Raw genomic sequence first — 9,367 nt, 5'->3', positions numbered from 1 at the left:
TAAATTTACCTCGTTACTGTCCACCACTGCATCTGTGTGAGCTGTCTTGGCTATGTGAAATGGACCTATACGAAATGACGGTATATTGATGACATCTTTGTGATTATGGATTGCAGTGTGGAGGAATTGACAGAGTTTCACAATTATTTAAATTCCTGTAATGGCCATCTTAAGTTTACATTGGAATTTAATAGGGAGCGTTTAAGCTTCCTCGATGTACAAGTTTACAAAAGGGACAATATTATTCAAACTGACTTGTTTCGCAAGCCCACAGACCGTAATTCCCTCCTAAGAGGTGATAGTTTTCACCCACAGCCTTTGGTTAAAAGTTTGCCAGTCAGCCAATTCCACCGGGTTCGCAGAATTTGTAGTGAGGATGCTTCATACAAAAAACAGGCCACAGACCTTTCTAACAGGTTCCTCAGTAGAGGTTATAAAAAAGAGTGGGTGGATGCTGCTAGTGAGCGGTTCGACCAGGTAACACAAAGTGATTGCCTGCGCCCCAAAAATAAGAATACCTGTAACAACCCTCCTATGTGTTGTATCAAGTACTCTACACTGGGCTCACAGTTTAGAGGTGCCATTCAAAAACACTGGCACATTATCCAGTCTGATCCAAGGTTGAAAAAAGCTTTTCCAGAAAAACCAAGACTTGTGTTTAAACGCTCTCCCAACTTGAGGGACAGCCTGGTGAAATCAGATCTGGGTACTCAGAGTGTTTCCAATTTCCCAGTAGTACCAGATGGTAACTATAGGTGTGGTAACTGTATGCAATGTACATACACAAAAAAATGCAAGGTTTTTAGTCATCCTCACACCGGCCGGGATATATCCATACGTGGTGCAATTACATGTAGCACAACGCATGTGGCATATCTTATCCGGTGCCCCTGTGGGTTGGCATATGTAGGCAAGACATCCCGGGCTCTGCGCACCAGGATTACTGAACACAGGAGTAGTATAAGAACAGGTGATGAACGTAATCCTGTTGCTGCTCATTTTAAAAAGGCTGGTCATAATCTTAATAATTTGCGATATGTTGGTGTTGAGAAGGTTGAAAAGCCACCCAGAGCTGGAGATCTCGAAAGGTTACTTCTCCAACGTGAGACCTATTGGATCTATCTCCTCAATACCATGTCTCCTGATGGTCTAAATGAGGAATTTGATATTAAACCTTTCCTCTAGTTTGTTGTTTAGCTTATACACTATATCACCATTTATGACTTTTAACTGTTCTTATTGTTGGTTTTTCAGAAATGTATTGACTGGCTATTAGTGTCTAATATGTTTAATTAAATGTGAAAAGTCTATTTTCTGCCCATGCATTGAACACTCCCCAGAGGGGTGTAGACACGTTTTTTTTTGTCCCTGGGATTGGAGTAGGGTGTGTTTTTTTTTGCTCCTCCTTACTCCCAGGTGTTGTACATCATCATTAGTCAATGTTTGTGTATATATATGATGCTTTTGTCTGTCATTATAATATTTGCCTGATGAAGACCTAGAAGGTCGAAACGTTGCATAAATAAAAAAAAGTGAGTTTCTTGGAGCTTGAGAACAGTGTGCGGACTTCCTCCTTATTTTTCCTATACGAAATGAGCCAGTTAGAACATTGTTCTGAAAGGCAGCGGAATAGAACACGTACAACTCACGCTACAACAGCTAATGCCTTTATTATCATGTTTGAAATGTGAGCCGGTGCCTTGTTGACATGATTGCGTTTCTGGGTGGAGCGGTCCTGTCAGGTGGAGGCGATGAGGACAAGAGATAGTGACGGAGGTTCAACTACTTGGCATCATTAATTATTCATGTTTGATCAAAGAGAGCTATCCACTTGAATAGGTGTGGGAAAGGGGGCTGAATCCAAAGAAATAAATACTGTTTAAATACTGGCTTTCATCCTATTTCTACAGCTTGCAATTTGGCATTGTGTATTTATCTCCGCTAAAATATTATGTTATGCTGCTTGTGTGTATCTTTGATTATTTGACCTGTGTTCTTTTTCCTTTTTCTTCTTACCTCTCCTGCTCTACCCTACGTCTATCCTCTCTTCTCACAAAACCACAAATAATGGAGCGTTGTAGAAAAGAAATATTTCACCCACTACTTTCCACCTGTAAGCCTGTGAAGTGGCAATAAAGATGATTAAATCTGATTAAAAGATGATAAATCTGATTCTGATGTGTGTCAGAATGTGTGTGTGTGTGTGTGTGTGCGTGTGTTGCAACTATGTCATTTTTGTGAATTAGTAATCGCAGAGCAGTCATCCCTCCAAGCTATGCGGATATGCGTCCCACAAGGCTATGGACCGGAACTAGCCAAGTGAGTACCTATCTGTCTGGCTCAAGGGATCTATACTACTAACTATCCAATTACAACGCTCCTGTCCCTCCAGCTTATGGGATGTACTAGGCAATGGCAGATATGCACATAAACCGGCACCAGCCGATGTTAAAGTAACCTAAAAAATGTATTCATACGTTCATCAATGCGACAAATACCCCCAAACTCCCTAATCACGATATTTCTGTGCACTTTCAACTCTGTCCGTGCTGTCAGTCAGTCTGTAGTCCCTTTGACAGACCGTGTGCCGACATTCATCAACACATGCACCAAAACTAATATAGCTTAATACAGTGCTGTCTTGAAATCACAGTCATATACAGTTGCCGAATGAGCATGCTGGATTTGATGTTTTGGGTGATTTGATTGGGACATCCCTACTGAATGCAAAGTTGTGTCATGCATGTGAATTGGTTGAGAGAGTAATCTGTGTCTTTTCTCTCTCAAAAAAAATATGTTTTCTGGCAAATTAAACAAAACAAAGCAAAACTGCTCCCAGTGTGTAAGGACCTTTCCAGGCCAAAACATAAAGCCAGCTGGTGTAGCGCCACTACGAGGCCCATTTGAAAAATGTGGGGTCTAGTGTCTTCCTTGGACTGCTGGCAGCTTGCATGAAAAGGTTGACTGACTGCGATAGGCCCAGTCGTTTCTGATATTAGCTGATCACACGTTAGTGCACACACACGCACGCACGCACGCACGCACGCACGCACGCACGCACACACGCACGCACGCACGCACACACGCACGCACACCCCCGCGCGCGCACACGCGCACACACACACGCAGGGGCAAAAACATATAATCTCCATCCCCTGCCTTCAGCCTGGCGGAGATAAAAGTAATTATGGAAAAAGCATGGCAGGAACAATAGGTTTACTAACGATTCAAATACACACACGCCAGCAGAAACTGTCCTGTTAAACCCTTTATTATGTCAGTGTTCACTGATAAATCCACATTTCATTGCAGCCCGTTTAGAAGCGAGGTTATAATAAAGTGTAGAAAACTTTGCAGGGCACTGCTTAATTTACTGACCAAATTAAGGTGAAAATAGATTTGTTTTTGTAATTAAAATATTTTATTTTATCTTATTCAAACGAAATGTGATACAAATATATTATATAAAAAATACAAGGACTTGCTCTATTCTCCCAAAACAGTCATGCCCTACATGCCAGGGCAACAAAAGAGTTGTTCCATTAAAGAAATGGATACCCACTGCTTAATGTATACTTGGCTGGTGTCATAAGTCAAAAATAGCAGATCTGCCAGCTCATAACATGTCACTGAGATGTGTAGTAGTAGAGTATGGGCAGGGAGCACAGGAATTACGCTGTATGTTACGGTATACACAGTGGCCTTATGATAAGGCCCAAAGCTTTGAGGACAGCTGAATCCTCAATCTAAATTATCTCTCCGCCCTCTGTACGTGTTGTAACGGAAAGAAAGTCATGATGATCCACTAAAACAAAAGAGGACCAGGGACAAGTGTAGCATGTGTCAACTTGATTGATGATCGCGACACGTGCCCCACAAAAAAACAGAAACGAGAAAAGCAATGGCTTCCCCTGCTTTTGTCCTCTTCTCTTTTAGCATATCATTCCTTTATCCTTTGACTTTCAAACAAAGTGTGAATGAGTGTCAAAGAGTGAGGGCAGACAGAGAGCAGCTGAAATAAAGAAAATGGCATAGGACCAGCAAATCCTACTCCCGAGTGTGAAATCTGAGAGAGAGCCATGCAAGAGCACCTGGCAGACAGACAGGTAGGTCACTTACAGGACTCTACCAGCAATGGGAAAATTGAGCCCCATGCTGCACAAACATAAGTGAACTTAAGTTTTTGGCTTGTTACACCAATGGCTGACAAAGCGCTGACACATAGACAGACAGACGGACAGACAGATAGGAAGACAGACACTGTTCCCTGGTGCCTCAATGTCCGAACAAATAATGACAACATCCTGGGTTTGATTTCTGCCTCGGTACCTGTGTGTTACACGACTTCACTACTCTCCGTGCTTAACGTCCTGTCTCTCCTGTCTCAATAAAACAGAAGTAGCGTACCTACAAAATAATCTCAGAGATGACAATGAAATGAAACTATCCTCATGAGAACAGCCAGAACCAGGAGGCTTTTTAAAATTGATCGTCCTACTGTGTAAGTGGGCCTGAAGACAACCAAGTTTGACTATTGTCTTTCTGTCTTTTGTTTTTGCTCTTCATTATCACCTTATGTATTTCACAAATCCCTAATATTTGTGAACACATCAAATGTCTATACAGTACTATACAGTCTTAAATTACTGTCTGATGGCAAAATAGCTTACTGCTATTAGTGATGGGAGACTGCATACATAAGAGTTTTGCACTTGAATGTAAATGTAACAGTGAAATGTCAATAAAGGTTTTTGGGTTCTATTATTATTATTATTATTATTATTATTATTATTATTATTATTATTATCATTTTGTATGACGCAAAGGGCCATAGGACTGGGTTCAATTCACTCTGCAGGTTGTTGATCCGGTCTGGACCCCCCCCCCCCCCCCCCCCAAAAAAAAAGGAGGGAAAAATGAGCAGAAGGCAATGATGACTGTGAGGAATGCTGATTAGGAGGTGGGTGGTATTATTGCTGGCTGAATGCTTTTTCCCTCCGCATGAGTGGCTTCATCAGAACAGAAAGGGAATCTGTTTTGTGACTTGAATGCTTTAAGGAGAAGTTTCTATCAGTAATAGAAGGCAGGAGTATTCTCTCAGAGCTGTTTATGGTTATGAAGCTGTCATGGAATATCATCAGGTCATTCCTTTTACCTGAATTAGAATATGATATGCCTGCTTTGGTGTTATTGTCACTATACTGGCATCATGTTTGCCAACAATTATCTCTTGCACTGGTCCATGGCATTTAATGAGGGAGTTTACCACAGTGGCACTGAGGACTGCGGTGTGCAATTTAAACCACATGATAGGCTTGTTTGTTCTCTTGACCACAAAGTCAAAATGTAATTTAGATGGCATGTTAATTAGACAGATGCTAGGTTCATTGTTTACCTGGTATCCTATAGTTTTAATGTACAGATTAATATTTTGCTAGTATTTTGTTTAGACTGGTCCTTGGTTCTTGGTTTACCTGTGATACTATAGTTTATTGAGGCACTACACTGTCTCTCTGCATTTGATGTACGTGTTTACCTCGCTTATTGAAAGTTGCTCTGGATAAGAGTAAATTGTAACAACATTTTGGCCCATGTAATAATGGGCAAACATTTGGCAAAAATAGGCGAGCTTTCGTGAAAATAGCAGTTCTTCAAGTTTGCGTGTCCCAGCATGATATCGTGTTGTGAGCTTAACTTTCTTTAGGGCCTTAGGGCGGTAGTTCCTGTTCCTTCTTAGTCTATTTCAGTAGCAGTTCTTGTCCAGCCTATATAGCCAACTTTCTTGAGCACACTGCCAGTAGGCCAAGCAAGTAAACCACTGAATATGACATTGTGAACAGTTTTGTGTGTGAATATTCTTCACATTCTGTGATTTATTATCCTACCATGTACGTGGTGTGTGCATGCATGCCTGACTTCAAACTCAGTGCACGCATCAGCGAGGGCCTGGGGGAGTGCGATCCCCGGCATCAAGTCAGTCAGATAAGTAGTTGTCCAGAACTGCCGTCCAACCGATATGCCCATATATATAGGCATATCATAATAATACAAATAATATTTCACCTATAATAACATGCCCAAAATAGTTGAAAGTGGTTAAAATATATGTTTTAGGGTATAGAATTTGCCTCTGTATTGGGAAATGAGGGCACACAAAGTACTGCTATTGTAAAAAAAAAAAAAAAGACAATTCCTAACTTTTTAGTTGTATATATTGCAATAATGACGTGTGGTTGTTCCAAAATTCCAAGCCCCACCTGGACTTGCCTCGTCACGGCAAACCAATGTGCCTCTGCACACCATTTGGGAATCACTGGTAGACAGCCTTACACTAACACTAAGTCAGCAGTCCGCCTCCCACATGGGCCTCCCAATAAATCCACTCATGCTTTAGGGGGGGAAAGGCATTCCCTGTATGATACATGTTACGTATTGCAACCTCAGCTAACACTGTAATAACACTATTTATGTCTCCCATATGCCCTTGTACCCTTCTGACCCAACCTTGCATAGTGCTCACGAGTCGCGGACATGCAGAGGGGCCTCCTCCACAATATATGATTACTAGACTGGAACAACCGGGTGCTTCTACAGTGGCTAATGCTATAAGATTACGAGTCTGGAATGTCTGGGCCTTGCTACCTGACATGCACTTTGAAATCCCGCCATCCCTAATGGATGAGCATAGGGCTTTTTTAGATAGAATTACTAGATCATGTGTGCCAAATGGAGGCGCTCACGGTTTCTGTTACCTGTCATTTTCAACCTTGCCGTTGCATCTTGAGTGGTATCTAAATGATTATTCAACATGCATTTGCATATTTGTAACAAAACTCTTGGCATTTTGTTTCCCATACTGTTTAATATCTCATTTAATATCCAGCATGACGGATTTCCATTGGCATGGCATGGCATGGCATGGCACCACACCACACCACACCACACCACACCACACCACACCACACCACACCACACCACACCACACCACACCACACCACACCACACGGGGCCAAACACTTCATAATGACTGATCACTAACTTTTTATTTAGACCAGGATTATAGTTGTAATACATTATAATAGATTATTGTATTATAATCACTGTTATGATCTATTGTAGCTAGTGTATTATAATTATCATGGTTGTAATACATTATAATACTTTATATTGTATTATAATCACAGTTATAATCTAGTGTATTGGATTTATCATGGTTGTAATACATTATAATACTTTATATTGTATTATAAAGCTTTTATCTATTAAAATCACGGTTATGGTCTATTTGTAGTGTATTGTAATTATCATAGTTGTAATACATTATAATAATTTATATTGTATTATAATCACAGTTATAAGGGTCCATTTGGTTCTTAGGCCTACCGATAGCTGGAGAACTCCTACACAGGTGATTTGCATTTGTATAAAGGACAGTTGGCCACTTGTCAACATTACATTGTTAGGGCTACTACACAGTACACACTGCGATATTTGGTCTGATAATGCTGTCAGGGACCTTTTTTGGCTCTCGCCGACAAATCCCCGATCTGACGCAAGATCAGGCTTTGCTCGCTGAGGCTTTGCTCGATGTGTGTGAAATGCACTGTGAGAGGGTCGGGCAGTGATAATAATATTGCTCGGCGATGCCTTCTAGATATGTAACACGTTTAATATTTGGCTTTGTCGCCGATTGGACATCATACACTATGAATGGGGTTGCAACTTTACAGAAAAACAAGCCCAAAGTCACTTATAATAAGCGGACATGGCAACACTGCTTCTGAATTGCATTGCGCATGTAAGCTGGTTGACTTGTTTGTTTCATTGAGAGAGAGAGACATACAGAGAAATAGATAATTATTTAATGTCATTCAATAGCGTCCTGTCTCGGTCTCGCGCATATATCACAGGAGCCTTGCACGTTTTCGTGATACGTCAGTTAAAATGAATTGGAACTAGAAAAAGTGCTCCTCGGAGCACAGGTCTCCGCCAGGTCAGGTACGTTATTGTGGCCTCCTGGTGGCACTATAATAGGCCAATGTGAAAAGGGTGTCATTTCTTCGGCCTTTCACGGCAATCGGACACTGCATTCATGATTTGAGGCATTTGTTCCAAAAATGTGTTTTGCTAAATGAGACCTGCTGGTGGCGCTATAACAGGCCAATGTGGCCAAAATACCCGGACCCTATAAATTGAACACTTCCGGTGCCCACAGCACACAACGCTGATGAAGGCTTAACGCCGAAACGCGTCCGTTGTTAACTGTTCTGCAGCTTACTACCGTGCTTAAAATGCTTAAAATATATAAATAAATGTACCTTAAAAGGACTGTTCCGTGAGTGCTGGTCTGCTCTTATTGCTAAGTTATTGTTCCTGACCGTGCACCCGGTGAAAAAGTTGAGTGTTGTTGAAAAGAGTTGGAGTCGTGCTCGCACCCTCTATTTTGACAATGTGAAAAGGGCGCCATTTCTTCCTCGGCCTAGTGGGAATGTGCGTGTGAAATTTCACGAAAGTTGCAAACTGCGTTTTGTTCAAAACGGACCAATCCTGCAAACTTTGGAAGCCAACCTCAGCCAATGAGGATGGAATATGGAAAATGATCTGTGTTGATCACATGACTATAGAGATACTGTGTACCGATTTGCATGACGTTTGGATAAAATCTGTAGGAGTAAATGGGTTTTGCACAAATCCTGGTGGCGCTATAATAGGCCCATGTGAAAAAGGGAGGTTCTGAATTGGCATCCAGGGAGTGTGTGTGCACAGTTTCGGAGCGACCGGGCCAAAGGTGCCGGAGATTAGCCACTCGCAGCCAGACGGACGGACGGACACACACACGGACACACACACGGACATACACACGGACGGACGGACAGACAGGGGGTAAAACATACTCGGCCTGGCGGAGACAATAAAAACAAATGAATGTAATGGTTCTGGATCGCATCCTGGTTAAATATCCTGCAATGTGTGATCCCTTGTCGGTGATCAATCGTATAGTGTGAAAACCACAACAATATACGACAGCGGATTTCAAGAAAGAGACTCCCCGACCACTTTAAAAGTCCTACAGTGTGTAGCTGCCTTAGGCAAGAAGCAATGACCTCCACCTATGTCCTTACATTACAAAGGAGTGTCAATGACCGGAGTTTCCTACGCATACTGTACCTGTGTATTTGAGAGGGGGTAGCCTACTGGTACTTCAGTGTAATGGAAACGGTGGATATTTTGATGCGGTGTGGTGTAGTGTGTGATGTGGTGTGGTGTGGTGTGGTGTGGTGTGGTAGTGTATTGTGGTGTGGTGCTAAAGCTGCAGCTTAATTAAGAGAATTAACGAAGGCCTGTGAAATATAAGTGCTACTACTTA

The sequence above is a fragment of the Gymnoscopelus braueri genome (genome assembly GCF_963280865.1).
Source record: "Gymnoscopelus braueri genome assembly, chromosome: 3".
NCBI lineage: Eukaryota > Metazoa > Chordata > Actinopteri > Myctophiformes > Myctophidae > Gymnoscopelus > Gymnoscopelus braueri.
This window is presented reverse-complemented; position numbering follows the sequence as displayed.